Below are 17,953 nucleotides of genomic sequence, written 5' to 3'. Positions count from 1 at the left end.
TACCGTATAACGTATAACGTTATACAGTATTAGCTTATGACGTATGACGTTATATACTATTACCTTATAACGTATAACGTTATATACCATTACCTTATAACGTATAACGTTACATACTATTAGCTTATAACGTATAACGTTATATACTATTACATTATAACGTATGACGTTATATAGTATTACGGTATAACGTATAACGTTATATACTATTACCTTATAACGTATAACGTTACATACAATTATCTTGTAACGTTTGACGTTATATACTATTACCTTATAACGTATAACGTTATATACTATTACCTTATAACGTATGACGTTATATACTATTACCTTATAACGTATAACGTTATATACCATTACCTTATAACGTTTGACGTTATATACTATTACCTTATAACGTATAACGTTATATATTATTACCTTATAAAGTATAACGTTATATACTATTAGCTTATAACGTATAACGATATATACTATTACCTTATAACGTATGACGTTATATAGTATTACGGTGAAATGTATAACGTTATATACTATTACCTTATAACGTATGACGTTATATACTATTACCTTATAACGTATAACGTTATATACTATTACCTAATAACGTATAACGTTATATAATATTAGCTTATAACGTATAACGTTATATAGTATTAGCTTATGACGTATAACGTTAAATACTATTACCTTATAACGTATAACGTTATATACTATTAGCTTATGACGTATAACGTTATATACCATTACCTTATAACGTATAACGTTATACAGTATTAGCTTATGACGTATGACGTTATATACTATTACTTTATAACGTATGACGTTATATACCATTACCTTATAACGTCTGACGTTATATAGTATTACCTTATAACGTATAACGTTATATACTATTACCTTATAAAGTATAACGTTATATACTATTAGCTTATAACGTATAACGTTATATACTATTAGCTTATAAAGTATAAGGTTATATACTATTACCTAATAACGTATAACGTTATATACTATTAGCTTATAACGTATAACGTTACATACTATTACCTTGTAACGTATAACGTTATATACTATTACCTTATAACGTATGACGTTATATACTATTAGCTTATAACGTATAACGATATATACTATTAGCTTATAACGTATAATGTTATATAGTATTAGCTTATGACGTATAACGTTAAATATTATTACCTTATTACGTATAACGTTATATACTATTAGCTTATAACGTATAACGTTATATATTATTACCTTATAAAGTATAACGTTATATACTATTACCTTATAACGTATAACGTTATACACTATTTGCTTATAACGTATAACGTTATATAGTATTAGCTTATGACGTACAACGTTAAATACTATTACCTTATAACGTATAACGTTATATACTATTAGCTTATAACGTATAACGTTATATACCAATACCTTATAACGTTTGACGATATATACTATTACCATATAACGTATAACGTTATATACTATTACCTAATAACGTATAACGTTATATACTATTAGCTTATAACGTATAACGTTATATAGTATTAGCTTATGACGTATAACGTTAAATACTATTACCTTATAGCGTATAACGTTATATACTATTAGCTTATAACGTATAACGTTATATACCATTACCTTATAACGTATAAAGTTGTACAGTATTAGCTTATGACGTATGACGTTAAATACTATTACCTTATAACGTATAACGTTATATACCATTACCTTATAACGTATAACGTTACATACTATTAGCTTATAACGTATAACGTTACATACTATTACCTTATAACGTATGACGTTATATAGTATTACGGTATATAACGTATAACGTTATGTACTATTACCTTATAACGTATAACGTTATATACCATTACCTTATAACGTTTGACGTTATATACTATTACCTTATAACGTATAACGTTATATATTATTACCTTATAAAGTATAACGATATATACTATTAGCTTATAACGTATAACGATATATACTATTACCTTATAACGTATGACGTTATATAGTATTACGGTGAAATGTATAACGTTATATACTATTACCTTATAACGTATGACGTTATATACTATTACCTTATAACGTATAACGTTATATACCATTACCTTATAACGTATAACGTTATACAGTATTAGCTTATGACGTATGACGTTATATACTATTACCTTATAACGTATAACGTTATATACCATTACCTTATAACGTATAACGTTACATACTATTAGCTTATAACGTATAACGTTATATACTATTACCTTATAACGTATGACGTTATATAGTATTACGGTATAACGTATAACGTTATATACTATTACCTTATAACGTATAACGTTACATACAATTATCTTGTAACGTTTGACGTTATATACTATTACCTTATAACGTATAACGTTATATACTATTACCTTATAACGTATGACGTTATATAATATTAGCTTATAACGTATGACGTTATATAGTATTACGGTGAAATGTATAACGTTATATACTATTACCTTATAACGTATGACGTTATATACTATTACCTTATAACGTATAACGTTATATACTATTACCTAATAACGTATAACGTTATATAATATTAGCTTATAACGTATAACGTTATATAGTATTAGCTTATGACGTATAACGTTAAATACTATTACCTTATAACGTATAACGTTATATACTATTAGCTTATGACGTATAACGTTATATACCATTACCTTATAACGTATAACGTTATACAGTATTAGCTTATGACGTATGACGTTATATACTATTACTTTATAACGTATGACGTTATATAGTATTACGCTATAACGTATAACGTTATATACTATTACCTTATAACGTATAACGTTACATACAATTATCTTGTAACGTTTGACGTTATATACTATTACCTTATAACGTATAACGTTATATACTATTAGCTTATAACGTATAACGTTATATACTATTACCTTATAACGTATGACGTTATATAGTAGTACGGTATAACGTATAACGTTATATACCATTACCTTATAACGTTATATACCATTACCTTATAACGTATAACATTATATACTATTAGCTTATAACGTATGACGTTATATAGTACTACGGTATAACGTATAACGTTATATACTATTACCTTATAACGTATAACGTTATATACTATTACCTTATAACGTATAACGTTATATAATATTAGCTTATAACGTATGACGTTATATAGTATTACGGTGAAATGTATAACGTTATATACTATTAGCTTATAACGTATAACGTTATATACTATTAGCTTATAACGTATAACGTTATATACTAATAGCTTATAACGTATAACGTTGTATACTATTAGCTTATAACGTATAACGTTATATACTATTAGCTTATAACGTATAACGTTATATACTATTACCTTATAACGTATGACATTATATAGTATTACGGTATAACGTATAACGTTATGTACTATTACCTTATAACGTATAACGTTATATACCATTACCTTATAACGTTTGACGTTATATACTATTACCTTATAACGTATGACGTTATATAGTATTACGGTGAAATGTATAACGTTATATACTATTAGCTTATAACGTATAACGTTATATACTATTAGCTTATAACGTATAACGTTGTATACTATTAGCTTATAACGTATAACGTTATATACTATTAGCTTATAACGTATAACGTTATATACTATTAGCTTATAACGTATAACGTTGTATACTATTAGCTTATAACGTATAACGTTATATACTATTAGCTTATAACGTATAACGTTATATACTATTAACTTATAACGTATAACGTTATATACCATTACCTTATAACGTATAACGTTATACAGTATTAGCTAATGACGTATGACGTTAAATACTATTACCTTATAACGTATTACGTTATATACCATTACCTTATAACGTCTGACGTTATATATTATTACCTTATAAAGTATAACGTTATATACTATTACCTTATAACGTATAACGTTATACACTATTTGCTTATAACGTATAACGTTATATAGTATTAGCTTATGACGTACAACGTTAAATACTATTACCTTATAACGTATAACGTTATATACTATTAGCTTATAACGTATAACGTTATATACCAATACCTTATAACGTTTGACGTTATATACTATTAGCTTATAACGTATAACGTTATATACCAATACCTTATAACGTTTGACGTTATATACTATTACCATATAACGTATAACGTTATATACTATTACCTAATAACGTATAACGTTATATACTATTAGCTTATAACGTATAACGTTATATAGTATTAGCTTATGACGTATAACGTTAAATACTATTACCTTATAGCGTATAACGTTATATACTATTAGCTTATAACGTATAACGTTATATACCATTACCTTATAACGTATAAAGTTGTACAGTATTAGCTTATGACGTATGACGTTAAATACTATTACCTTATAACGTATAACGTTATATACCATTACCTTATAACGTATAACGTTACATACTATTAGCTTATAACGTATAACGTTATATACTTATTACCTTATAACGTATGACGTTATATAGTATTACGGTATATAACGTATAACGTTATGTACTATTACCTTATAACGTATAACGTTATATACCATTACCTTATAACGTTTGACGTTATATACTATTACCTTATAACGTATAACGTTATATATTATTACCTTATAAAGTATAACGATATATACTATTAGCTTATAACGTATAACGATATATACTATTACCTTATAACGTATGACGTTATATAGTATTACGGTGAAATGTATAACGTTATATACTATTACCTTATAACGTATGACGTTATATACTATTACCTTATAACGTATAACGTTATATACTATTACCTAATAACGTACAACGTTATATACTATTAGCTTATAACGTATAACGTTATATAGTATTAGCTTATGACGTATAACGTTAAATACTATTACCTTATAACGTATAACGTTATATACTATTAGCTTATGACGTATAACTTTATATACCATTACCTTATAACGTATAACGTTATACAGTATTAGCTTATGACGTATGACGTTATATACTATTACCTTATAACGTATAACGTTATGTACCATTACCTTATAACGTTTGACGTTATATACTATTACCTTATAACGTATAACGTTATATATTATTACCTTATAAAGTATAACGTTATATACTATTAGCTTATAACGTATAACGATATATACTATTACCTTATAACGTATGACGTTATATAGTATTACGGTGAAATGTATAACGTTATATACTATTACCTTATAACGTATGACGTTATATACTATTACCTTATAACGTATAACGTTATATACTATTACCTAATAACGTATAACGTTATATACTATTAGCTTATAACGTATAACGTTATATAGTATTAGCTTATGACGTATAACGTTAAATACTATTACCTTATAACGTATAACGTTATATACTATAAGCTTATGACGTATAACGTTATATACCATTACCTTATAACGTATAACGTTATACAGTATTAGCTTATGACGTATGACTTTATATAATATTACCTTATAACGTATAACGTTATATACTATTAGCTTATAACGTATAACGTTATATAGTATTAGCTTATGACGTATAACGTTAAATACTATTACCTTATAACGTATAACGTTATATACTATTAGCTTATGACGTATAACGTTATATACCATTACCTTATAACGTATAACGTTATACAGTATTAGCTTATGACGTATGACGTTATATACTATTACCTTATAACGTATAACGTTATATACTATTACCTTGTAACGTATAACGTTACATACAATTATCTTGTAACGTTTGACGTTATATACTATTACCTTATAACGTATAACGTTATATACTATTAGCTTATAACGTATAACGTTATATACTATTACCTTATAACGTATGACGTTATATAGTAGAACGGTATAACGTATAACGTTATATACCATATACTTATAACGTTATATACCATTACCTTATAACGTATAACATTATGTACTATTAGCTTATAACGTATGACGTTATATAGTACTACGGTATAACGTATAACGTTATATACTATTACCTTATAACGTATAACGTTATATACTATTACCTTATAACGTATAACGTTATATACTATTACCTTATAACGTATAACGTTATATAATATTAGCTTATAACGTATGACGTTATATAGTATTACGGTGAAATGTATAACGTTATATACTATTAGCTTATTACGTATAACGTTATATACTATTAGCTTATAACGTATAACGTTATATACTATTAGCTTATAACGTATAACGTTGTATACTATTAGCTTATAACGTATAACGTTATATACTATTAGCTTATAACGTATAACGTTATATACTATTACCTTATAACGTATGACATTATATAGTATTACGGTATAACGTATAACGTTATGTACTATTACCTTATAACGTATAACGTTATATACCATTACCTTATAACGTTTGACGTTATATACTATTACCTTATAACGTATGACGTTATATAGTATTACGGTGAAATGTATAACGTTAAATACTATTAGCTTATAACGTATAACGTTATATACTATTAGCTTATAACGTATAACGTTGTATACTATTAGCTTATAACGTATAACGTTATATACTATTAGCTTATAACGTATAACGTTATATACTATTAGCTTATAACGTATAACGTTGTATACTATTAGCTTATAACATATAACGTTATATACTATTAGCTTATAACGTATAACGTTATATACTATTAACTTATAACGTATAGTGTTATATAGTATTAGCTTATGACGTATAACGTTAAATACTATTACCTTATAACGTATAACGTTATATACTATTAGCTTATAACGTATATTATATATTATTACCTTATAACGTATAACGTTATATACTATTAGCTTAAAACGTATAACGTTACATACTATTACCTTGTAACGTATAACGTTATATACTATTACCTTATAACGTATAACGTTATATACTATTAGCTTATAACGTATAACGTTATATACCATTACCTTATAACGTATAACGTTATACAGTATTAGCTAATGACGTATGACGTTAAATACTATTACCTTATAACGTATTACGTTATATACCATTACCTTATAACGTCTGACGTTATATAGTATTACCTTATAACGTATAACGTTATATACTATTACCTTATAAAGTATAACGTTATATACTATTAGCTTATAACCTATAACGTTATATACTATTAGCTTATAAAGTATAAGGTTATATACTATTACCTAATAACGTATAACGTTATATACTATTAGCTTATAACGTATAACGTTACATACTATTACCTTGTAACGTATAACGTTATATACTATTACCTTATAACGTATGACGTTATATACTATTAGCTTATAACGTATAACGATATATACTATTAGCTTATAACGTATAATGTTATATAGTATTAGCTTATGACGTATAACGTTAAATATTATTACCTTATTACGTATAACGTTATATACTATTAGCTTATAACGTATAACGTTATATATTATTACCTTATAACGTATAACGTTATATACCATTACCTTATAACGTATAACGTTATACAGTATTAGCTTATGACGTATGACGTTATATACTATTACCTTATAACGTATAACGTTATATACCATTACCTTATAACGTATAACGTTACATACTATTAGCTTATAACGTATAACGTTATATACTATTACCTTATAACGTATGACGTTATATAGTATTACGGTATAACGTATAACGTTATATACTATTACCTTATAACGTATAACGTTACATACAATTATCTTGTAACGTTTGACGTTATATACTATTACCTTATAACGTATAACGTTATATACTATTACCTTATAACGTATGACGTTCTATACTATTACCTTATAACGTATAATGTTATATACCATTACCTTATAACGTTTGACGTTATATACTATTACCTTATAACGTATAACGTTATATATTATTACCTTATAAAATATAACGTTATATACTATTAGCTTATAACGTATAACGATATATACTATTACCTTATAACGTATGACGTTATATAGTATTACGGTGAAATGTATAACGTTATATACTATTACCTTATAACGTATGACGTTATATACTATTACCTTATAACGTATAACGTTATATACTATTACCTAATAACGTATAACGTTATATAATATTAGCTTATAACGTATAACGTTATATAGTATTAGCTTATGACGTATAACGTTAAATACTATTACCTTATAACGTATAACGTTATATACTATTAGCTTATGACGTATAACGTTATATACCATTACCTTATAACGTATAACGTTATACAGTATTAGCTTATGACGTATGACGTTATATACTATTACTTTATAACGTATGACGTTATATAGTATTACGGTATAACGTATAACGTTATATACTATTACCTTATAACGTATAACGTTACATACAATTATCTTGTAACGTTTGACGTTATATACTATTACCTTATAACGTATAACGTTATATACTATTAGCTTATAACGTATAACGTTATATACTATTACCTTATAACGTATGACGTTATATAGTAGTACGGTATAACGTATAACGTTATATACCATTACCTTATAACGTTATATACCATTACCTTATAACGTATAACATTATATACTATTAGCTTATAACGTATGACGTTATATAGTACTACGGTATAACGTATAACGTTATATACTATTACCTTATAACGTATAACGTTATATACTATTACCTTATAACGTATAACGTTATATAATATTAGCTTATAACGTATGACGTTATATAGTATTACGGTGAAATGTATAACGTTATATACTATTAGCTTATAACGTATAACGTTATATACTATTAGCTTATAACGTATAACGTTATATACTATTAGCTTATAACGTATAACGTTGTATACTATTAGCTTATAACGTATAACGTTATATACTATTAGCTTATAACGTATAACGTTATATACTATTACCTTATAACGTATGACATTATATAGTATTACGGTATAACGTATAACGTTATGTACTATTACCTTATAACGTATAACGTTATATACCATTACCTTATAACGTTTGACGTTATATACTATTACCTTATAACGTATGACGTTATATAGTATTACGGTGAAATGTATAACGTTATATACTATTAGCTTATAACGTATAACGTTATATACTATTAGCTTATAACGTATAACGTTGTATACTATTAGCTTATAACGTATGACGTTATATACTATTAGCTTATAACGTATAACGTTATATACTATTAGCTTATAACGTATAACGTTGTATACTATTAGCTTATAACGTATAACGTTATATACTATTAGCTTATAACGTATAACGTTATATACTATTAACTTATAACGTATAACGTTATATACCATTACCTTATAACGTATAACGTTATACAGTATTAGCTAATGACGTATGACGTTAAATACTATTACCTTATAACGTATTACGTTATATACCATTACCTTATAACGTCTGACGTTATATATTATTACCTTATAAAGTATAACGTTATATACTATTACCTTATAACGTATAACGTTATACACTATTTGCTTATAACGTATAACGTTATATAGTATTAGCTTATGACGTACAACGTTAAATACTATTACCTTATAACGTATAACGTTATATACTATTAGCTTATAACGTATAACGTTATATACCAATACCTTATAACGTTTGACGTTATATACTATTAGCTTATAACGTATAACGTTATATACCAATACCTTATAACGTTTGACGTTATATACTATTACCATATAACGTATAACGTTATATACTATTACCTAATAACGTATAACGTTATATACTATTAGCTTATAACGTATAACGTTATATAGTATTAGCTTATGACGTATAACGTTAAATACTATTACCTTATAGCGTATAACGTTATATACTATTAGCTTATAACGTATAACGTTATATACCATTACCTTATAACGTATAAAGTTGTACAGTATTAGCTTATGACGTATGACGTTAAATACTATTACCTTATAACGTATAACGTTATATACCATTACCTTATAACGTATAACGTTACATACTATTAGCTTATAACGTATAACGTTATATACTTATTACCTTATAACGTATGACGTTATATAGTATTACGGTATATAACGTATAACGTTATGTACTATTACCTTATAACGTATAACGTTATATACCATTACCTTATAAAGTTTGACGTTATATACTATTACCTTATAACGTATAACGTTATATATTATTACCTTATAAAGTATAACGATATATACTATTAGCTTATAACGTATAACGATATATACTATTACCTTATAACGTATGACGTTATATAGTATTACGGTGAAATGTATAACGTTATATACTATTACCTTATAACGTATGACGTTATATACTATTACCTTATAACGTATAACGTTATATACTATTACCTAATAACGTACAACGTTATATACTATTAGCTTATAACGTATAACGTTATATAGTATTAGCTTATGACGTATAACGTTAAATACTATTACCTTATAACGTATAACGTTATATACTATTAGCTTATGACGTATAACTTTATATACCATTACCTTATAACGTATAACGTTATACAGTATTAGCTTATGACGTATGACGTTATATACTATTACCTTATAACGTATAACGTTATGTACCATTACCTTATAACGTTTGACGTTATATACTATTACCTTATAACGTATAACGTTATATATTATTACCTTATAAAGTATAACGTTATATACTATTAGCTTATAACGTATAACGATATATACTATTACCTTATAACGTATGACGTTATATAGTATTACGGTGAAATGTATAACGTTATATACTATTACCTTATAACGTATGACGTTATATACTATTACCTTATAACGTATAACGTTATATACTATTACCTAATAACGTATAACGTTATATACTATTAGCTTATAACGTATAACGTTATATAGTATTAGCTTATGACGTATAACGTTAAATACTATTACCTTATAACGTATAACGTTATATACTATAAGCTTATGACGTATAACGTTATATACCATTACCTTATAACGTATAACGTTATACAGTATTAGCTTATGACGTATGACGTTATATAATATTACCTTATAACGTATAACGTTATATACTATTAGCTTATAACGTATAACGTTATATAGTATTAGCTTATGACGTATAACGTTAAATACTATTACCTTATAACGTATAACGTTATATACTATTAGCTTATGACGTATAACGTTATATACCATTACCTTATAACGTATAACGTTATACAGTATTAGCTTATGACGTATGACGTTATATACTATTACCTTATAACGTATGACGTTATATAGTATTACGGTATAACGTATAATGTTATATACTATTACCTTGTAACGTATAACGTTACATACAATTATCTTGTAACGTTTGACGTTATATACTATTACCTTATAACGTATAACGTTATATACTATTAGCTTATAACGTATAACGTTATATACTATTACCTTATAACGTATGACGTTATGTAGTAGAACGGTATAACGTATAACGTTATATACCATATACTTATAACGTTATATACCATTACCTTATAACGTATAACATTATATACTATTAGCTTATAACGTATGACGTTATATAGTACTACGGTATAACGTATAACGTTATATACTATTACCTTATAACGTATAACGTTATATACTATTACCTTATAACGTATAACGTTATATAATATTAGCTTATAACGTATGACGTTATATAGTATTACGGTGAAATGTATAACGTTATATACTATTAGCTCATTACGTATAACGTTATATACTATTAGCTTATAACGTATAACGTTATATACTATTAGCTTATAACGTATAACGTTGTATACTATTAGCTTATAACGTATAACGTTATATACTATTAGCTTATAACGTATAACGTTATATACTATTACCTTATAACGTATGACATTATATAGTATTACGGTATAACGTATAACGTTATGTACTATTACCTTATAACGTATAACGTTATATACCATTACCTTATAACGTTTGACGTTATATACTATTACCTTATAACGTATGACGTTATATAGTATTACGGTGAAATGTATAACGTTAAATACTATTAGCTTATAACGTATAACGTTATATACTATTAGCTTATAACGTATAACGTTGTATACTATTAGCTTATAACGTATAACGTTATATACTATTAGCTTATAACGTATAACGTTATATACTATTAGCTTATAACGTATAACGTTGTATACTATTAGCTTATAACATATAACGTTATATACTATTAGCTTATAACGTATAACGTTATATACTATTAACTTATAACGTATAGTGTTATATAGTATTAGCTTATGACGTATAACGTTAAATACTATTACCTTATAACGTATAACGTTATATACTATTAGCTTATAACGTATATTATATATTATTACCTTATAACGTATAACGTTACATACTATTAGCTTAAAACGTATAACGTTACATACTATTACCTTGTAACGTATAACGTTATATACTATTACCTTATAACGTATAACGTTATATACTATTAGCTTATAACGTATAACGTTATATACCATTACCTTATAACGTATAACGTTATACAGTATTAGCTAATGACGTATGACGTTAAATACTATTACCTTATAACGTATTACGTTATATACCATTACCTTATAACGTCTGACGTTATATAGTATTACCTTATAACGTATAACGTTATATACTATTACCTTATAAAGTATAACGTTATATACTATTAGCTTATAACCTATAACGTTATATACTATTAGCTTATAAAGTATAAGGTTATATACTATTACCTAATAACGTATAACGTTATATACTATTAGCTTATAACGTATAACGTTACATACTATTACCTTGTAACGTATAACGTTATATACTATTACCTTATAACGTATGACGTTATATACTATTAGCTTATAACGTATAACGATATATACTATTAGCTTATAGCGTATAATGTTATATAGTATTAGCTTATGACGTATAACGTTAAATATTATTACCTTATTACGTATAACGTTATATACTATTAGCTTATAACGTATAACGTTATATATTATTACCTTATAAAGTATAACGTTATATACTATTACCTTATAACGTATAACGTTATACACTATTTGCTTATAACGTATAACGTTATATAGTATTAGCTTATGACGTACAACGTTAAATACTATTACCTTATAACGTATAACGTTATATACTATTAGCTTATAACGTATAACGTTATATACCAATACCTTATAACGTTTGACGTTATATACTATTACCATATAACGTATAACGTTATATACTATTACCTAATAACGTATAACGTTATATACTATTAGCTTATAACGTATAACGTTATATAGTATTAGCTTATGACGTATAACGTTAAATACTATTACATTATAGCGTATAACGTTATATACTATTAGCTTATAACGTATAACGTTATATACCATTACCTTATAACGTATAAAGTTGTACTGTATTAGCTTATGACGTATGACGTTAAATACTATTACCTTATAACGTATAACGTTATATACTATTACCTTATAACGTATGACGTTATATAGTAGTACGGTATAACGTATAACGTTATATACCATTACCTTATAACGTTATATACCATTACCTTATAACGTATAACATTATATACTATTAGCTTATAACGTATGACGTTATATAGTACTACGGTATAACGTATAACGTTATATACTATTACCTTATAACGTATAACGTTATATACTATTACCTTATAACGTATAACGTTATATAATATTAGCTTATAACGTATGACGTTATATAGTATTACGGTGAAATGTATAACGTTATATACTATTAGCTTATAACGTATAACGTTATATACTATTAGCTTATAACGTATAACGTTATATACTATTAGCTTATAACGTATAACGTTGTATACTATTAGCTTATAACGTATAACGTTATATACTATTAGCTTATAACGTATAACGTTATATACTATTACCTTATAACGTATGACATTATATAGTATTACGGTATAACGTATAACGTTATGTACTATTACCTTATAACGTATAACGTTATATACCATTACCTTATAACGTTTGACGTTATATACTATTACCTTATAACGTATGACGTTATATAGTATTACGGTGAAATGTATAACGTTATATACTATTAGCTTATAACGTATAACGTTATATACTATTAGCTTATAACGTATAACGTTGTATACTATTAGCTTATAACGTATAACGTTATATACTATTAGCTTATAACGTATAACGTTATATACTATTAGCTTATAACGTATAACGTTATATACTATTACCTTATAACGTATAACGTTATATACCATTACCTTATAACGTTTGACGTTACATAATATTATCATATAACGTATAACATTATATACTACTACCTTATAACGTATAACGTTATATACTATTAGCTTATAACGTATAACGTTATATACTAATAACTTATAACGTATAGTGTTATATAGTATTAGCTTATGACGTATAACGTTAAATACTATTACCTTCTAACGTATAACGTTATATACTATTAGCTTATAACGTATATTATATATTATTACCTTATAACGTATAACGTTATATACTATTAGCTTAAAACGTATAACGTTACATACTATTACCTTGAAACGTATAACGTTATATACTATTACCTTATAACGTATAACGTTATATACTATTAGCTTATAACGTATAACGTTATATACCATTACCTTATAACGTATAACGTTATACAGTATTAGCTAATGACGTATGACGTTAAATACTATTACCTTATAACGTATTACGTTATATACCATTACCTTATAACGTCTGACGTTATATAGTATTACCTTATAACGTATAACGTTATATACTATTACCTTATGAAGTATAACGTTATATACTATTAGCTTATAACGTATAACGTTATATACTATTAGCTTATAACGTATAAGGTTATATACTATTACCTAATAACGTATAACGTTATATACTATTAGCTTAAAACGTATAACGTTACATAGTATTACCTTGTAACGTATAACGTTATATACTATTACCTTATAACGTATGACGTTATATACTATTAGCTGATGACGTATAACGTTATATACCTTTACCTTATAACGTATAACGTTATACAATATTAGCTTATGACGTATGACGTGAAATACTATTACCTTATAACGTATAACGTTATATACCATTACCTTATAACGTTTGACGTTACATAGTATTACCTTATAACGTATAACGTTATATACTATTACCTTATAACGTATAACGTTATATACTATTAGCTTATAACGTATAAGGTTATATACTATTACCTAATAACGTATAACGTTATATACTATTAGCTTATAACGTATAACGTTATATGGTATTAGGTTATGACGTATAACGTTAAATACTATTAACTTATAACGTATAACGTTATATACTATTAGCTTATGACGTATAACGTTATATACCATTACCTTATAACGTATAACGTTATACAGTATTAGCTTATGACGTATGACGTTAAATACTATTACCTTATAACGTATAACGTTATATACTATTAGCTTATAACGTATATTATATATTATTACCTTATAACGTATAACGTTATATACTATTAGCTTAAAACGTATAACGTTACATACTATTACCTTGTAACGTATAACGTTATATACTATTACCTTATAACGTATGACGTTATATACTATTAGCTTATAACGTATAACGATATATACTATTAGCTTATAACGTATAATGTTATATAGTATTAGCTTATGACGTATAACGTTAAATACTATTACCTTATTACGTATAACGTTATATACTATTAGCTTATAACGTACAACGTTATATATTATTACCTTATAAAGTATAACGTTATATACTATTACCTTATAACGTATAACGTTATATACTATTAGCTTATAACGTATAACGTTATATAGTGTTAGCTTATGACGTACAACGTTAAATACTATTACCTTATAACGTATAACGTTATATACTATTAGCTTATAACGTATAACGTTATATACCAATACCTTATAACGTTTGACGTTATATACTATTACCATATAACGTATAACATTATATACTATTACCTAATAACGTATAACGTTATATAATATTAGCTTATAACGTATAACGTTATATAGTATTAGCTTATGACATATAACGTTAAATACTATTACCTTATAGCGTATAACGTTATATACTATTAGCTTATAACGTATAACGATATATACTATTACCTTATAACGTATGACGTTATATAGTATTACGGTATAACGTATAACGTTATATACTATTACCTTATAACGTATAACGTTACATACAATTATCTCGTAACGTTTGACGTTATATACTATTACTTTATAACGTATAACGTTATATACTATTAGCTTATAACGTATAACGTTATATACTATTACCTTATAACGTATGACGTTATATAGTAGTACGGTATAACGTATAACGTTATATACTATTACCTTATAACGTATAACGTTATATACCATTACCTTATAACGTATAACGTTATATACTATTAGCTTATAACGTATGACGTTATATAGTTCTACGGTATAAGGTATAACGTTATATACTATTACCTTATAACGTATAACGTTATATACTATTACCTTATAACGTATAACGTTATATAATATTAGCTTATAACGTTTAACGTTATATAGTATTAGCTTATGACGTATGACGTTATATAGTATTACGGTATAACGTATAACGTTATATACTATTACCTTATAACGTATAACGTTATATACTATTACCTTATAACGTATAACGTTATATACTATTAGCTTATAACGTATAACGTTATATAGTATTAGCTTATGACGTACAACGTTAAATACTATTACCTTATAACGTATAACGTTATACACTATTAGCTTATAACGTATAACGTTATATACCAATACCTTATAACGTTTGACGTTATATACTATTACCTTATAACGTATAACGTTATATACTATTACCTAATAACGTATAACGTTATATACTATTAGCTTATAACGTATAACGTTATATAGTATTAGCTTATGACGTATAACGTTAAATACTATTACCTTATAACGTACAACGTTATATACTATTAGCTTATGACGTATAACGTTACATACCATTACCTTATAACTTATAACGTTATACAGTATTAGCTTATGACGTATGACGTTAAATACTATTACCTTATAACGTATAATGTTATATACCATCACCTTATAACGTTTGACGTTACATAGTATTACCTTATAACGTATAACGTTATATACTATTACCTTATAACGTATAACGTTATATACAATTAGCTTATAACGTATAACGTTGTATACTATTAGCTTATAACGTATAACGTTATATACTATTAGCTTATAACGTATGACGTTATATAGTAATACGGTATAACGTATAACGTTATATACTATTACCTTATAACGTATAACGTTATATACTATTACCTTATAACGTATAACGTTATATACTATTACCTTATAACGTATAATGTTATATAATATTAGCTTATAACGTATAACGTTATATAGTATTAGCTTATGACGTACAACGTTAAATACGATTACCTTATAACGTATAACGTTATATACTATTAGCTTATAACGTATAACGTTATATACCAATACCTTATAACGTTTGACGTTATATACTATTACCTTATAACGTATAACGTTATATACTATTACATAATAACGTATAACGTTATATACTATTAGCTTATAACGTATAACGTTATATAGTATTAGCTTATGGCGTATAACGTTA

This window comes from Bombus pascuorum, chromosome 10 (assembly GCF_905332965.1).
Source record: "Bombus pascuorum chromosome 10, iyBomPasc1.1, whole genome shotgun sequence".
NCBI classification, from domain to species: Eukaryota; Metazoa; Arthropoda; class Insecta; order Hymenoptera; family Apidae; genus Bombus; species Bombus pascuorum.
This window is presented reverse-complemented; position numbering follows the sequence as displayed.